The sequence below is a fragment of the Podarcis bocagei genome (assembly GCF_964188305.1).
Source record: "Podarcis bocagei genome assembly, chromosome: 7".
Classification (NCBI taxonomy): Eukaryota; Metazoa; Chordata; class Lepidosauria; order Squamata; family Lacertidae; genus Podarcis; species Podarcis bocagei.
The window spans coordinates 58,208,387-58,227,133 of NC_138132.1; positions in this window are offsets into that span (position 1 = coordinate 58,208,387).

Consider the following 18,747-nt stretch of genomic DNA (forward strand, 5'->3'; position numbering starts at 1 on the left):
AGAGAAGGTGGATAGAGGAAAGATTTTAACCCTCTAAAACTTGTGGGCTGGATGTTGAAAGATTCAGGACAGAAAGAAAGTACTTCTTTACACAGCTCACAGTTAAACTATTGGAACTCGCTCCCACAGGAGGCACCAATGGCCACCAACTTGGATGGCTTTAACAGAGGATTGGACAAATTCACAGAGCATAAGGCCATCATTGGCTTCTGAATACAAGGTGCTGGAAATCACAGAAGGGGAGAGGGCTGTTGAGTTAAGGTCCTGCTAGAGGGTTTGCCACAGGGGCCACTGTGGAGAAAAGGATGCAGGGCTGGGTGGGCCATTGCTTTAATCTAGCAGGTTCTTCTTAAGTTTTTTCATTATTGTGGGGCTGTGGAGGAAGAATTAAACTCCCTGCCATCCCAAGGTTGCACAGGGTCATGTCTATTACACATAAGAATATATATTTATACATTGATTGCATTAATGAAATTAATTTACATCTAGCTTGGCCTTGAGCTGGGACTTGAAGTGCCTAGAGGTGCCTGGGATTGAATCTGGATACATGCAGAACAATTGCTGTGCTATGAAGCTACAGGGTCACTGTGACAAAGAATTTCTTAAGCAAATCATGCATTGCATAACATCATAAGAACCATTGCTGCTCCTGACGCATAGCCAAATCAATTGCTTTCACTGCTTGGCTTTTGGACAGTGCGCTGAACAGAGTTCATGTGACTGTACCCAGAATAAAAAAAATGCATTGTGTCATGTGTGTCCTTTATTCCAAAGAGGAACACAATCGTTCCCATAAATTGTATTGTTTGATTCAAATGTTATTTAATTGTAGCTCAAAGAGCTGTCATATCATCCACTTGTTCAATGAATATTTTATAATATATCATCTATAATGGCCATGTTTAATTGCTCTAAATTCAAAAGGCAATATCTGATTCCATGTGTGTATGTGGTGGTGAGGGGGTTGGTTTCTGCTTTTTTAGAGGGAGAGAGAAAGAAAACCATAATTGTCTTGTGCAAGCTATTGAACAGACAGGAATCTTCAATAACAAAATTACATTAATTGCATGTGCTATTAAATATGATTGATGGCAAAATTGAGACCCTACTGGTTCTTTACTACACAAAGGCATACAGTGCTTTCGAAGATGGTGTTCGGGAATGTCATTGATGCCATGGAGAATTAAAGCAGAATGGTGGGCCTAAGGGCTCTCCCTAAAAAGAGGTGGGCTCATAACAACTCTTAACAGAATTACGGCCTTCACCTGGTGAATGAGGGCCAGCGCATGCTGTTTCACTGTGTGGGGTGAAACAGGAAGTTCCGCCCTGCCACTGCACTGCCTGCCATGTTGCCTCTGCCACTGGCAGAGAAGCAATACTGGCACCAATGCCAATTTCGAGCAAGGTCTTATAAGTTCTCTCACTGGAAATTGGTGCTGATTCTAGGCCACTTCGCCACCAGTGGCAGAGGTGGTGGGTGCCACCTTGGGGGTTTTTGCTGCCCAAGGCGGCTCCTTCACCCTGCCTCATGGATGAGCCAACCTGTGGTGGATGGAACTTTAATATGTGGAAGAGCAGCCAAGGGTTGCCAGAACAAGGATGGTTAAATGTTTTGTCGTGCTCTTATGTTTTAGGGTGCACTGTGAGCCAGTATGATGTCAGCAAGAGATTTAAGACTATAAGAAGGGCCCTGCTAGATTAGGTCAATGGCTCATGTAGTCTAGCATCCTATTCTCAGAGTGGCCAACCAAACTGGGAATTCTGAAAGCAAGACCTGAACTCAGCTGTGCTTCCCCCATTTGCCATTTGCACCGATTGGTATACAAATGGAAATTGCCTCTGACAGTGGAGGGAGGACATAGCCATTCTGGCTGGTAACCACGGATAGCCTTCTTTGATTTGAACTGGAAAGATCTTAATTCAAATTAGGTCTGTGTGCAGTTTTCCTCTGTAATTATTGTTCCATTAGTTGCAGCAGCAGTAGAGTTGTATCTGACTTTTCAGCTAGAGTCCTCAAAGCCACTAACAAGATTTATAAAACACAAGAGATGTGCCAAGAGCCGCAAAGATCAGTGCAATACAACCAGCTTCATTGATGCAGGAGCCAGCATTAGATGTACCTTCCTATAGAAAAATGACTATAAACTGGCCCTGTGAGGCTCAAGGAAGAAGGTGACAGTCCAGCTGGAGAAGGGCCTTATTATGTGTTTGGCTGTCTCCCTCAATCTCTTCTTCCCTTTGCTGGGCCAGTTGGTGCCAGCTGGCCCAACCTGTGTGTGTGTCTATGTGTGAGAGCACCTAAACTGGGGCAGATCCTGATGCTGTCTTGACTGCCTCCCTCAATCTCTTCTTCCTTGCTGCTGGGCAGTTGGTGTCAGTTGACCTGGTGTAGTTGGAGGGAGAGGCAGCAGTCCAACAGGTCATGTTCACACCATGCATTTAACATGCTATGATGCCACTTCAAAAAGTCCTGGCTTCCCCCAAATGATTGTGGGAGCTGTAGTTTGTTAAGGGTCCCGACAGTTTATAGGACAGCCCTATTCCCCTCACAGAGCTACAATTCTCAGAACTCCCTATGAAGAGGGATAGAGTGTTAAATCATTCTGGGAACTGTAACTTCAATTGGTCCAAAGTCCATGGGTATCTTTGAAATTTCATGTATTGAATTCATCATCTTCATAATTCACCAACATTGAAAGATTATTTCACCAGATTATTCACAAGACCCCAGTTTCTTTGTTCAAGAATAGTTGTGTGGTTACAAAATATCACCATTGTGATTACAGTGGTGCCCCGCAAGACGAATGCCTCGCAAGACGAAGAAAGCGCAAGACGAAAGAGTTTTCCGTTTTTTTAGTCGTTCCGCAAGACGAATTTCCCTATGGGCTTGCTTTGCAAGACGAAATGTCTTGCGAGTTCTTGCGAGTTTGTTTCCTTTTTCTTAAAGCCGCTAAGCCGTTAATAGCCGCTAAGCCGCTAAGTCGTTAATAGCCGCTAAGCCGCTAATAGCCGTTAAGCTGCTAAGCCGCCAATAGCCGTGCTTCGCAAGACGAAAAAACCGCAAGACGAAGAGACTCGCGGAACGGATTAATTTCGTCTTGCGAGGCACCACTGTATAAGACCCCAACCTTTAGCTCAGGCTTCCTCAACCTCAGCCCTCCAGATGTTTTGAGACTACAATTCCCATCATCCCTGACCATTGGTCCTGCTAGCTAGGGATCATGGGAGTTGTAGGCCAAAAACATCTGGAAAGCCAAGGTTGAGGAAGCCTGCTTTAGCTGTCTGGTACACCAACAATTGACCCTTGATATAAGCAGACTGCACACTTACTTTGATTTTTATCCATGTCTTCTTCTCTGCAAAGAATACTGGGAACTTTAATGAAAATGCAATGACTTCTTTTCTAGTAGGCTTTAGCTTCCTGCTCCTGAACTACATTTCCCAATATGCCCTGGATAATGGAATGGTTAATAAACCAGTTTAAGTTTGTAGTGTAACTATGCCTTGAGAATGAGCTCCATACCCTTCAACATTTCTCCGATGAATATAGGGACGGCCAATTCCATAAGGATAATTTTACTGTTTATATCCCACACATCTTACTGGGTTGTCCCACACACTCTGGGCAGCTTCAAACATATATAATAACATAATAAATCATTAAACATTAACAAAAAATTCCCTATACAGGATTGTCTTCAGATGGCTCGGGGGGGGGGTCAGATAACTCCATACCCTCCAACATTTCTCCAATGAAAATAGGGACATTCTAAGGAAAAGTGGGACATTCTGGGGTCAAATCAGAAACCAGGGTGACTTCTCTAAATCAGGGACATCCTTGGAAAATAGGGACACTTGGAGGGTCTGGAGCTCCTGTATCCTGGTGATAACAAAGTGGATATATTTTACCTCTGCATATAACCCAGGGCAGAAAAATTCCATACTGATCATCTTTCAAGCCCCAGCTATTCAGTTTTCTGCAATACAGAAGCAAATCCCATCAGTAGCAGACAGCGTACACACACACATGCCATCAAAGTGTTGAGCAATTAAAGTCATGCTAAATCTCTCCCTTCTCCCTAGAACGCACAGGATCTAACAGCATTAACTTGACCCAATTAAATGGTTATTCTCTGATGACTGGCTGTCTAGACATTTTAAATATTTGTTCTGTGGTGTCCCCTGCAGTTCATAATTAAAGAGTTACATGAAACCTCCAGGATGTTTTACTAACCAGATCAGGAATTATACACATAATAGGTTTCGTGTGTAATAAATGTATAGGCAGTGGATTCATAAAATGTATATGTAGACGCAGACACACACGCACACACATTTTAATGAGTGGATCGTCTATACATTAAATACAAGCAAAAGATATACAAACGATATACAGTTTATAAGGGATGATTCTCATGAAAGGAATCAATATTTTGTTTGTTTGTTTATTTGTTGAATATCTATCCCACCCTTCCCCCCCAAAGAAGCCCAGGGTGGCAAACAACAAAGCAATATGTGTTTGTTTGTGTTTATTAGATTTCTCACTCACCCTTTCCTATAAAGCACTGGAGTAGGTTACAACAATAAAATATACAATTATGAAGCAAAGAAAACAGTTAGAACTATAATACAAGAAAAGTGTCAAAACTAGGAGTGAGAACCAGGCTTGGCCAAAGCCTGAACCCAATTGGGCCACTTCAGTGGGATCTGGATGTGGGCTGAGTTGGGCTGAGACAGCCCCCGATGGCTCCCGATTGGGCCAGGCCACCCCAAGTGATCTGGGGCTGCCAGGGACTGGAGCATCAGGCAGAAAGGCTGCTGGGTCTGTTTCAACCGTCAGCTAGGGCAGACCCCAGAGAAGGAGGGACGAAACACCACAAACAATATCTAATACTAATAATTATCAATTATCAAACTGAGATTAATACTGTAACAGCAGCAGCAGCAGCAGCAACGCCATCATCACCACACTAAAGTTCAATTTTTGATGATGGTATGGGAAAGTTTGGGATTTGGCTTTTTCCGAGTATCAAATGCAACACAAAAGAGTTCTTAGAGGTCAAAATAACCACAATTATTTTGACAAAGTATGGTCCCCATGTATCAGCTATGTAAACAGAAGTGACGTCAATCTCAGGCCTCCAACCACTCACACTTACTTATGGAGAGGCTTTGTCATGGATAGCGAAAGCCTTGGTGATGCATTCCACATTTTTGTTACTTGACAGAGTCTCTGCTCCATTTCTCCTATGTCCCTTTCTGCTATGTGACTGATGTGTGCATGTAACACACCACAGGTTTTACTGAAGTTAAAACTAGAACTACCCTGAGACCTCTGGGTATAGGGTGGTATATAAATTCAATAAATAATAATAATAAACTAGGCCACCAGTAAATTTGTGCATTTCACAAAGATTGGTTGATATGAAATTATTCTGTTTTAGAGACTGAAGCTCCCTGTGATGGGCTATATTGAGAGCTCAGTGACGAGAGCTTCATATGCATCAAACACAGAGCAGAGGGAAGAGAGAAAATAAATACAAACATCTTTCACAGGGAGGTTTCTCAATCTTATTTCTGTTGTGACCTGAAGGAGACTTCTGAACTCTGACTTCCAAAAGGTGAGGGAAAATTTGATCCCTTCAGTAACGTAACAAATGTTCTTAATAAGCCCTCCTCCAGCTCTCCTGGGGAAACCATTAGAAAGGAACCCATACCCTTTAATGCTAAAACGTACATCAAATATTAAGGATGCTATAGCATGGCAATAAGCCCCGCCCCTAAGGTGACCATGTCAAATAGGATTGATTGTGGCTTCTGGGCCTCATGAGATAGTTCCCCATGAAAAGACACATTCTCCCCAATGAAATATAAGTTTCAAAGGTTGACTATTTTGAACTCATCTGCAGCTGAACGGTAAGACGGTAATGTCAGCAAAAACCTTTGAGGAGCAGGTGTTAACAAATGTGATGCCCCATAAGTGGTACTTCGGGGTCACAACTACATTGCAGTAGATGGCCAGTGTGTGTGTGTGTGTGTGTGTGTGTGTGTGAGAGAGAGAGAGAGAGAGAGAGAGAGAGAGAGAGAGAGAGAGAGAACACACTCCAAAGATCTCTGTTGATCCAGGAGAGTCATGACATTCTCACCCATATCACTGGCAAATCATATTACCTATTCTGTGGGTGCCTTGCTAAAGTTATGTTCTAGAGAGATTTCTAAAGTTGTTTGGTTTTAGACTCAGATCAAGGGTCACCAACATTTTTTGGGGGGGATTCTTTTTCCAATCTAAAATTTTCCAATCTAAAATTCAGTTTTCCACATTTCAACCCCAATCTACATTTTTTTAAAATGGCATGCAAATTCATTAGACATTTACTAGGAACTTTCCCTAGTAAACACATTTTTTGTATGCACTTTGGAATACCATATACATTGTTGCAAGGCAGTCTTCTCTAATAGCATGCAGTTTTGTATGTTGTTTTCACAAATATGTGTAATTTCATTCACACATTCCCCTGGTCTACGCTTTTTTGGTACACAATGCTATAAAAACATCCTGTAGAATGTAACCTTATTAAAGCATAAATCTCATAAAATTCACCAAAATATTTTTTGAAATATTTTAGAAAGAATTAAGTATTAAATACAAAGTTCAAAAAGATTACTGTGAAATGTACAAAGGCAAAATAACAGACACTCACTCCACCTCTGAAAACAAAGGGTCTCTCTCATTAAAAAAAATCATCAAAGGCCTTTCACACCTACCCCCTTGCAATATTGTTATTAATATAGAGGTGACATTGTATTAAACTGCACCATCAATGTGTTTAAACAGGTGTTTATGAGGTTTGTTTCAGTATTCTTAATACCCAAGCAATATTAAAAGATATTTAATGTAATCAGAAACCTTTACTGAGGACATATAAATTGTGCATTCCTCAAAACACATGACATTGATTTCGTATTGGCTGGTGGTCTACAAATAGAAACCGGGTGTCAGCATCTGACTTACCCATAAGTCAGCAGTGGTACTGGTGAAATATTGTTAAGTGTGTATTGCTACTTTAATGCTATTGGCAAACTGCATGTGTGCTATTCTAATACTGGCTTTTCATGGGTTTGGATGGTGAGATGGAATTCTATTTTTTAACCACTTTGTGAGGGTATATATATATATATATATATATATATATATATATATATATATATGCTTTCGTAGATTTTCACGGGTACAGGAATGCAGGTTTTGGTGTCTTCGGGTGTCTTCCCGTGTAAGAGTTGGGGTGTCTAGGCGACGTTTCGACAAAGATACAAACAGATAGAAGGAGCACCTATGGGATCACCCCTCTCACCGGTCATCGCAAATCTGTACATGGAACACTTTGAAACCAATGCTTTAGACAAGTCAGAACACAAACCCAAACTTTGGCTCAGGTATGTTGACGACACCTTTGTAATTTGGCCACACGGGAAGAAAAAACTAGATAGCTTCCTCACACATCTCAACAGCCTACACCCCAAAATACAATTCACTATGGAAATAGAAGCCAACAACCAACTTCCCTTCCTTGACGTCCTAATCTACAAAAAACCTGATGGCTCCCTAGGACACACTATCTACCGGAAAAAAACACACACCAACCGCTACTTACATGCACAATCACACCACCACCCTGCACAAATAAACTCCGTAGCCAAGACTCTCATCTCCAGAACCAAACGCCTGGCTGACAAAGACCACTTGACAACTGAGTTACAGAATCTTTCAAATGTGTTAATCGCCAACGGATACCAGCAAAACAGGGTTACGAAGCTAATCCAAAAAGAAACACCCCCCAAAAAGCAAGACACAGAAGAAAACAATGGCATGGCCCTCCTTCCTTATATCAAGGGCACTACAGATAAAATTAGCAAAATCCTCCATAAACACAATATCAAAACAGCCTTTTGCACCAACCAAAAAATAGCCAATATCCTCAGAAACCCCAAAGATAAAATCCAGTTAGAAAACCAAGGGGTCTATGAAATACCCTGCAAAGTCTGCCCAGCCACGTACATTGGACAAACAAACAGACGAATAAATGCACGTATCGCAGAACACAAGAATGCCGTCAAAAAAGAAGAAAAAACTTCCTCTCTTTACCAACACATGAAAGAAACAGGACACGAAATTAATTTTTCAGATTCCAAATTGCTCTTTAACATGGAACACCACCACAAGAGAATAATCATGGAAGCCATCGAGATAGAGAAACACCCTCACAACATGAACAAGCGTGACGATACGTCCCGCCTGCCAGACATCTGGAAAATAGCCCTCCCCACAAAAACCGACACCAGAACCAGAGGCACACAGAACGCCATCTCCAATCAACCACACCAGACCCAAACCCAGACCCTCTCCACAGATAAATTACAGACACCATCCAGTAGCCAAACCATAGTGGCACCTCCGGATGCTGCACCCCCCTGCAATCCCTACACAGATCTGGCTGGCACAGGGCACAAAACCACAGCTCGCCCCTATACACGAAGCCAAGCCAGAGCACAACTAAGTGCAGTACAGCCATCTTCTCAGAAAAAACTCTTCACAAGGTCAAGAGGTCAAGACACGAAAGCTTTAGCAACTAATCCACACCTAATGACCCTCCTAAGTGGTACTCAGAATATCACTCAAGAAATCACTCAAGATATCCCTCAAGTAATTAATGAACAAAAGAAGAAAAGACACACTAACCTGGGAACTTCCTCTCTGCCCAGAACGTTGGAGGCTATACACCACACCCCCTCAACAGTATTTATAGGAACTCAAACACTGAGATCCTGCTCTGTTCCAGTAACAAGAAGCCGAAAGCACCAGCCTGAAGATGACGAGTGAGACCTCGTCGAAACGTCGCCTAGACACCCCAACTCTTACACGGGAAGACACCCGAAGACACCAAAACCTGCATATATATATATATATATATATATATATATATATGCGTTCAAATTATATAAATAAAAGGTGTGAAATGGGAATTAATGTCAGTGATGAAAAGAGGCAAAACTCATTGGGCCCAATCCCAACCAAGATTAACCATAAAAAAATATGCTCCGGATTTGATTGGGAGAGATTTTGAGAAACAGCCATGCCATCCAGATAATTTAGATCCCTAATACTGATTTATCTGGACTGCTCATTGACATTTCTGAGTGTAACAAGCAGTAACAAAAGAGTTTGTGCTGCTGGCTTAAGTATGATACTCCATGGGAATAAATTAGCAAATCATTTTTTAGATCAGGGATGGGGGACCTTTGACTCTGTAGATATAGTTTGAACAGAACTCCCAACATCCTGACCATTAGACATAGTGGCTGGGACTGATGGGAGATGGGAGAATCCAACAGTATCCGGGGTGGGGGGGGACAGGTTCCTTATTCTGGGATTTGATGAACCAAGTGGGTAGGGATAGGAAGGGAGAAGAAGAAAGAAGAAGAGTTTTGATTTGATATCCCGCTTTATCACTACCCGAAGGAGTCTCAAAGCGGCTAACAATCCCCTTTCCTTTCCTTTCCTCCCCCACAACAAACACTCTGTGAGGTGAGTGAGGCTGAGAGACTTCAAAGAAGTGTGACTAGCCCAAGGTCACCCAGCAGCTGCATGTGGAGGAGCGGAGACGTGAACCCGGTTCACCAGATTACAAGTTCACCGCTCTTAACCACTACACCACACTAGCTCTCACAGAGAAGGAATGTTCTGCTACTTTCACTGTAGACTGACCTGAGGCTCCCTAATTTGCTCATGGATCAGAACACAAGTTCCAACTGGATCAGGTTTTTCTTTTCTTTTTTGCTATGCATTTTCAGCGCACAAGATGCATATAAAATGTGTTAAATTGGAATGGAATGGCCTTCAATGGAACAGGACAGAATGGCATGCGTTGAGATGGAACAGGTTGGAATGAACCTGTGTTTGAGTACCTGAAAGACTGAAATGGGTTGGAATTAGCTGCTCAGCACATGCCCAGGTAGGAAAAGATGGTTGTACATCAACTGTGGCAAACTCCAATGATCTAAGCTGCTGGTGAAATGTAGAGCTAACATCTAATTAGAGGAAATATAGAAAACATGCTGGGAACACAAGCATTTGCACATTTTTCTAGAGAGCAAAGTGGGAGCTCATTTGCATGCTTCTTTTTCTTAGCATACAAAGGAGTCAAAACCACTTCATGTTAAGAGATCAGATTGTTTGAAAACCTTGTTTCTAAAGCACAATGAACCTGGGTGAATGTGTCTCCCTAACATTTTTTGATTCAGAAACAGGAGATCCGAAATATGACATGCCTCCTTGTCATTCAGCGGTGTCTCTCAGATTGGTGCAAACAGCCTTCCCCAACTTGGTGCCCTCCTCCAGAGTTTTTGAACTGGAACTTCCATCAGCCCCATCCAGCATGGCCAATGGTCAGAGATGGTGGGAGGTGTGATTCAATAACATCTGCAAGGCACCAAATCAGGGAGCATTGGGTGCAAACATATTGAAAAGCAGAGCAATGCCACTTAGTTCATGTTGACCATAACATATACTATCTTTTCTCTGAACGATAAGCTTGTAAGGGATGTTTGAACTCACTGTCCTGTGCTGGGATCCTAAATGTCCATCACTTCCTTCCTCATTCCCTTTCCCCCTTACATGGCTAGCCTACAGCAGATCGATGGTGCAAGCACATTTGAAATGCTCTGCAAAGTTCTGGTTGCCTCACTTCAAAAAGAATATTGCACAGTTGGAAAAAGTTGATAAAAGGGCAACCAAAATTGCCAAAGGGGTGGAACAACTCTTCTATGAGGAAAGGTTGCAGTCCAGTGGGAATCACAGACGAACAGAATATACCGGTAACTGAGTTCATATCCAGCTTGCAGGCTTCCCACAGGAATCTGGTTGGCCACTGTGGATTCAGCTACATTGGCAAAGAGAAAGTGCTTTATATGTGTTGTATATGCATTCTAACACTGTGACACCAGATGGCGCTGTGGAGTTCCATTTTTTGCCAACCCAATTTCTCACACAAAGTTTACATGTTTAACTGAAACGCTTCTTTGATCTGTCTAGATCCGGCCTGTGAGAACAGGATTCTGGACTAGATGGGCCTTTGGCCTGATCCAGCAGGGCTCTTGCTATGTTCTTATGTTGTCTTGGCAAAGTAGGGGCCTTAAAATGCAGCATCAAGACTTCCGGGTTGGCGCCATCGCCGAATGGCGGACTCCCTCCGAGCTCCGGAGGGAGTCTGCTCGGCAGGGGCTGGTCCTACCGCGCCGGCGATGCGGGGACCCTTAAAAACCACGGGCACGGAGCCCGTGGACATGGGGACTCGGCTGGCACCATTAGCGCCCTCCCGACTCGTGAAGGAGCCTTTTTAAAGGCTTCCGATCGGGTGCCGGGGAGCGGCGTGGTGCTGTGAGTCCTCCGCTTCCCCTGCCGAGCACAGCCGCATGCCATTCGACGGAGAGCGCTGGCTTCTTCCACTGGAAATTCGGACTTTTAACAACAACCCGTGAGTAATTGGGTAACCGGGTATAAAAGGAGAAAAAAAGGAATTTTTTTTCGGATTCGGCACGAGCGGGGGTGATCTAAAAAGGAAGTCAGTCCCCTACCTGATTGTAAACATGCTAAAACAAGGACTGGGTAACCAAGATCAATCCAGAAGTTTACTGCTGATAAAAATTATTAATTCCACGATGGGAAATTACAAGAATTACAAGAATTGTGCTGGAGGAGAAAAGTGGAGGGTGAGAGTGAAAAGGCAACCCCCCCTGGGAACCGGGGCGATTTATAGAACCTGGAGAAGAGAGACGGAGAATTTGACAGCTGTCAAAGTAGCTGTCAAATCTTGAGAATATAAAGGACTTTGTTACAAGTATTTTGCTGGTTAATTCTGTTACAATTTGATATAATATGGACACAAACTGTTGGGGGGAAAAAGAAACAACATTTTGACTTTTGGATTAGAGGATACAAAGTTACTGCAATCCCCCTAGAGGGGTTTCGGGACATTACAAATGGCGTATGTGGAAAACTACTCTGGGATGTGCACAGGTCTTATCTTCTGGGAAAGCTGCAAAACTGAAATACTATTTTGTCTACAGAGGTGTTTACATTACAATAGAATTTTCTATTGAAGAAAGGCAGGAACTGGACGTAAGTTTTTGTTCCTGAATAACAAACCTCTGTAGAGATACTAGATCTCGGAATAAGAATGTTTTAGCAGCTGAACAAGACAAGAAACCTGAGAAAGTAAGAAACAAAAGAACAAAGGACCAACTATGACACGGAAAGAACAATGGGAGGAGCAACAATGACCAAGGAAACTAAAGGCCTCTATTAGACTGGATTTTTGAAGTTAAACATCATCAAAACAAACAAATTTAAAGAAAACCGGCAAGGTGGATTGAGAAAAATTTGGCTGTGGACTTGAGACCTCCAGGCCGACAACATACAGACTGATGGACATGGGGAATTCAAACCGGGGAAGGGAGGGGGAATCTTAGAATCCAAAGGCTATGTAACCAACTTTTTGAATCTTCTTATATCTTTTATCTTCTATTTCTTTATATAACTTTGGTATTTTGATCTAACATGTTTTAAACAAAAAGGGGAATTCGTGGAAGGAAACTGGGGCAGATCTTGGGGGGAAAATCTTTTTTCTATTTCTGTTAAAGATGAGGAGTGATGGTAAGATTGTATAAATTTAAATTGGCTAATGGGTTAAACATAGTAGGTTTAAATTGGGAATGAGAGCTTGTGGAACCAACTTAGGGAAAGGGGAATACAGTCGGGAGGGGAAGGAGGGAGTCCTAGAAAGAAGGTTATGAAAATAAGGGTTTAAATTAGTCTTTCTTTTTCTTTCTTTTCTTTATCTTTTCTATTTTTCTTATTCTGTTACTATTGGAAATTTTAATAAATATGATTATAAAAATAAAAATTAAAATGCAGCATCAAAGCCACCCGACAAGCACAGAGGAGCTCCTCCAGTGAGGTATCACAGCCAGTTATGTCTTTGGGGTTCCCCCAGCACACTCACGATTAGGGCTCCAGTGGTCTAACACAGCCCTTGAATTGGGCCTGGAAGTTAGCTGGCAATCCTGTGCTTTAAAAAAAGAAAATAACAGACGTGTAAAATGTGATGACATATTTCACATTAACTTTGTGTCTGATGCTAGGTGCATACCTTCTATCTTTTTTTAAAGCACAAATCAGCTGTTAGCTCCAAGGTGGCCAAGCTAAATTAGCACCTATCAATGAAAAGCACTCTCAAATGGTTAAAATCGTTCCTACAAAAAGCTTAGACTGAACCAAACGACATCAGTTGGAGACCTCGTCTCCAAAGAGAGCTGATATTGTACACAAGTTAAGCCACATGTTTGTACGGGAGAATATATTAAAGCCCATCTGTTTGAACCATTTTTAATGTTATAAATTAGGAAAACATCAAAAATGTCAGAAGACAGCAAGCAGTACTTCTCTGTTGTCTTTCAGCTCTATATTTATTAGACAAGTTTGTTATCAAACTATCCCTCCAAACATGAAAAGAACAGCAGGCCTTCTGGAAGACCAGATGTCTGGTGCGGTTTCGAAACATATTCTGGAAGGGTTAGAGAGTTTACATATTTACAGCAGCCCCCCCCCCCGCCTTCTTCCTTCATAAAAAGAATTGTGTAGGGCATGCAGCTTGATTCCCACAAGCACCAAACCAGTGCTGTTGCTGAAAAATAAATTGGATATGGGGTGGGGGTGGGGAGTGGGTACTATGAAACAATGGAGAGCAGGAGGGAAAAGGATGTTTTGCATTGGTGGGTGATAGAAGACCTTTCTCCGAAACTGGACTTAGCGTAAACTCATCAATTGAACAGACATGCTTGGGCATATAGCACCTCTTTCTTCCTTGCTGCCTCGTATGCTTGGAACTGCCTCCTAAGACCCCTGTGTGAAGTCGCCACTCCTATCTGGGAACAAACAAACAGTGCTTTTCATTGCAAAGGTCCCAGAGAGCCACTGCTGGTCAATGTGGACAGTGCTGAGTTGGATGGTCCAGTGGTTTGATCTGCTGCTTCATATGATCCTTCAAATTGCTCCTCAAAACCCACCTTTTCTGGGAAGCCACTGGCACAACCCCCTTAGTTCCAATGCCCTTCAGCTAGCTCCTGCCATCCCTGACCACCATTGGGCATGCTGGATGGGGAATATTTGGGAAGTTGCCTAATCTCCCTCATCCACTGGCCACACAACACTGTTCACCGGAGCTCAGTTCTGGCACCTCTCGCCATTGCCATTATAAGAGAACAAGGGAGGCGTTCATGGTGAGTTCCGGCACTACTTTTTCTAGAAAAATAGCACTGACTGCTAGTAGAGGTACCTCGGGTTACATACGCTTCAGGTTACATACGCTTCAGGTTACAGACCCCGCTAACCCAGAAATAGTGCTTCAGGTTAAGAACTTTGCTTCAGGATGAGAACAGAAATTGTGCTCCAGCGGCACGGCAGCAGCAGGAGGCCCCATTAGCTAAAGTGGTGCTTCAGGTTAAGAACAGTTTCAGGTTAAGTACAGACCTCCGGAACGAATTAAGTACTTAACCCGAGGTACCACTGTACTCTTGTAGTGTGTTTCTTCTCCATCTGCTCTCTTGGGCAGATCCAGGGCACCTTTTCAGGAAGAATCTTAAAGTTTTCATACATAGCATTGGATCGGCATCCCACAACAAGAAGGCAGTGATGGCCACCAATTTGGACAGCTTTAAAAGAGGATTAGACAAATTCATGGAGGAGAGGGCTATCAATGGCTGCAAGCTGTAATGGCTATGCTCTGCCTTCATAGTTGCTTCTGAATTCCAGTTGCAAGAAACCACTTGAGGGACTGGTGCTCTTGGGCTTGGATCCTGCTAGTGGGTTTTCCGATAGAAGCATCTGGTTGGCCACTGTGAGAACAGGATGCTGGACTAGGGGGGTCACTGGCCTGATCCAGCAGGCTTTTCTTATCTCTTATGTGGTCTGTATATCACTGTCACATAACTATCTGGGAATTTCTGCCTGGGTCCATTCACAGCCCCTCACAATTGTGTGAAAATGTGGGAACCATTACTAGATAGGTGCAGGCAACCTATATCTTTGCCCAGACATTTCAAAGTTTTGTGTGTGTGTGTGTGTGTGTGTAATTTTCATTTATATACATTTCAACAAAAGTTCAGCAATAATTCTATCATTTCAAACCTCGATTCCTTCCTCCTTTTTCTGCAGTTTCTTAGATTTATTTTCAGCATTTCCTGCATATTCCAAATTATCTTAATTTATTCATCTGTTTTCATATATGTTTTTGAAACAGCAAGTTATTACAATAATCCTGCCAATCTCTTAATCTGTTTACAATATTCAATAAACTATTTTCATTCCCTTATAAAAAGTTTGTTTTCTTGATTTCTTATTCTTCTGGTAAGTATATCTGCATAATCTAGAAGGAGGAGGAGGAGGAGGAGGGGAAGAGTTTGGATTTGATATCCCACCTTATCACTACCCGAAGGAGTCCCAAAGCGGTAACATTCTCCTTTCCCTTCCTCCCCCACAACAAGCACCCTGTGGGGCTGAGAGACTTCAGAGAAGTGTGACTAGCCCAAAGTCACCCAGCAGCTGCATGTGGAGGAGCGGAGACGCAAACCTGGTTCATCAGATTATGAGTCTATCACTCTTAACCACTACACCACATTGGCTCTCTAAATTTCTTTAGCCATTCTTCTTTCGTCTGGACTTCTTCTTTCCATTTTTGGGCAAATAACATACTTGCAGCTATTGTTCCATGCATAAATAAATTTCTATACTGTTTAGGTAGTTTTGCTCCTTTAATACCCAAAGTTTGCCATTTCAAAGTTGGTGATTTTAGTCTGCTCTGATTTATTGCTTCTTATTCTTTTATGGTGAGGGTCTGTCTTATTTAAAGTACTGCACTGTGTACTTCATCGTGACTTTTTCAATTTTCTTTGTACCTAACATTTTGTACCTGGTAGCCTTAAGGAATGAAAGACAGTGCAGAAATGTTTTTAACAGGGAATAGATAAATAACTATTTCATCACACTCTTGCAGCTGCACCCTTCCGACATAAAGGAATGCCACTCAGAGAATTATACATCATGCCACAAGACAAAATTAATCAGTATTCCAAGACCATTGGATTAACATATTTCTACCCAATCACTGTGTCCCTACTCCCATTTGAACATAGAAGGCTCTTCTCATGTTCATGAGAATTAATTAGAACTAAAAATAAATATCAGGGTTGATTCTGCCCCTGTGTTCTTTCCCTTAACAACATGGTTTGGCTTTGAAAACCCCAAAGTTAACTTCTTCCATTTCAAGGTACTACTTTTTTAAAATAAATCCTGTGCCTGTGTCATAGACTTAGCAGTACGTTTTCATGCAGTTAATTTAAGAACATAAAGACATCAGGGCTCTTCATATGTTCTTAACTTCAAACCCACAAATCCACTTTTGTTTTGTTTTGTCTTCTGAGCCAAACCATTTTTATTTATTTATTTTATCGATGCTGTGGCTTGTGATAATGATACAGGTGAATTTTATCATTCCCTTCACCCTGCTGGTAATGAACAAATTCACTGCTTATTACTTTGGACTTGATCTCTGGCAAAACACCACTGGAACAAACAATTTGATTTGTCAACCCTTTTACAAGGACTCCTCAATCAGTGTCAGCCATCCAAATTTAAAAAGCAAAGTGCATTTGACGGCAAGGGCCCGGACCTGATTAGAGCTCCAGGTTCAGCGAATTGCGTGAGACAGGACAGCAATCAGATTATTAACTCCGCTTGAAAATACTCTCTGCTCCTTGGGATTAGCATGCATATTTTGATATAGATCGATAAGCAATCTCCTTTTTATAAGAAATGCCTGCAACATTCATTTGGCTGATCAAAGGTAGACATCAGCCTGCTGTGACAGCCCACTATTGTTTCCTGCTTTCTTTACAGGAGAGTCTCTATTTTAAAAAAATAAATAAATAAGTAACAAATCTCTGGCTCCTTTTCACCATCATGGGAGCCAAGAAAGAGTCACAAAAATTCCATCTGCTTCTCAAGACAGAAACACAATTAGCGGAGAAACAACTTTGGCTCCTTTGGAGTTTACTGAAACCAATTTCCATCTCTCTCTCTCTTTCAAAAACAAACAGACAAAGGAAAAAGTTCTCCCACCCCTTCCATGTCATTCACCCTTTTCATGAATTTGTCTCATGACTATTTCATTAAAAGTAATACACACACAAGCAAATGCTTTTGCCAGGCTTTGGTTGTTTGAACAAAACAGAAATGGGTTTTGAAACTGGTTGAAAATTCAAGGGTGCAGGTAGGGGTGGGTGAATTGATCAATTTCAGTTCCTCTCTGTCTCTTATTTTTCCAGTCTTAAAATCAGTTCACCACCACTGTGATTATTAAAAAATAAATAAATCTTCAGCTTTTCTATGCACATTTGTCCCTAACATATATTTTTTTGTCATGCAATTTTACCTAACCTGCACATTTCATATGTTATTTAAATAAATCTAAGCATTTTAACGCACACTTTCCCCTAGAGAAATGTGAATTTTGAAGGAAATCTACATTTCAGTTTGCATCTTATTTCAGGAAGTGGGATTTGTTTATTTTAAAGCATTTTTAAGCAACTGATGCACCAGATTCATTTGAATTCGAAATATTTGAGGCATATTTGAAGGATACGGGTTTGGGCCAAATGGGGTCGAGACAGTCCTGGATTACACTGAGTTGGACTGGGCTGCCTGGAACAACCCAGGGTTGTCGGGGGGCAGGATGCCAGACTGCAGGGGTTTGTTCTGCCAGTGCCCCCTCCTCCGAGAGATGCTCTAGGGAATCAGAACCCCAGCCAATGAGCAGACGATTCAATCCTGTGGGTTTTCCTTTGCCCTCCTTGCAGCAACCAGCAGGGCTAACCCCTCCTGCTCATGAAGCCTGGTCAGATCGGGTTCCACTATCGGGTTCCACTGCGTGGAAACATCTCCTGTAAAACTTGTGTTGAGATGAACTGGAGTTTCTCAAATCTTCCTTATTTTCGAAGTTCAGTGTTATGCGTTGGTGTAAAATTCACTCTTGGCGAATTGAGTCTGGAAAAAAGTAATAGCTCAGGTCAAAGTTGAGAATATTATTAAAGCATTGATCTTCTTAGCAATTCAATAATCTTGATAACCGTATTCAATTTATTCCATTCAACCCCCGCTTTACAGAAAGGGGATGCATGAGTTGTCATCAGTACTGTGACTTTGGGGAAATGGTCAGTTGGCGCCACGGATAATATACAGCAAAAGAAAAATTGTTATTGATCAAAGATAAGCAAAGAGATTATTTGCTGAGATGAAGCTTTCTATGCTTATGATAAAATTTTATTCTCTTGATAATTATGCTATTTAACATGAACATGATATATTTGACTTCCTTTAGTAATGTTTTCTTTTGAAATGTTTTAAGACAAAACCTTTTTCTGTTAACTTTGCTGTGTTTAATGTGCATTCTGTAGTTGAACTCCTTTGTAATGTTTTATTTTGAAGTCTTCAGGGGGGAAAATTATTTCCTGTAAATTATGTTGCTTTGAATATATACTTTGTATTTGACTTCCTTCAGTAATGTTTTAGTCCAGATTGTTTATTTGATGTTTCAGTGTGTTGCAAACTGTTTAGAGACCCCCCTTAAAAATATGGAG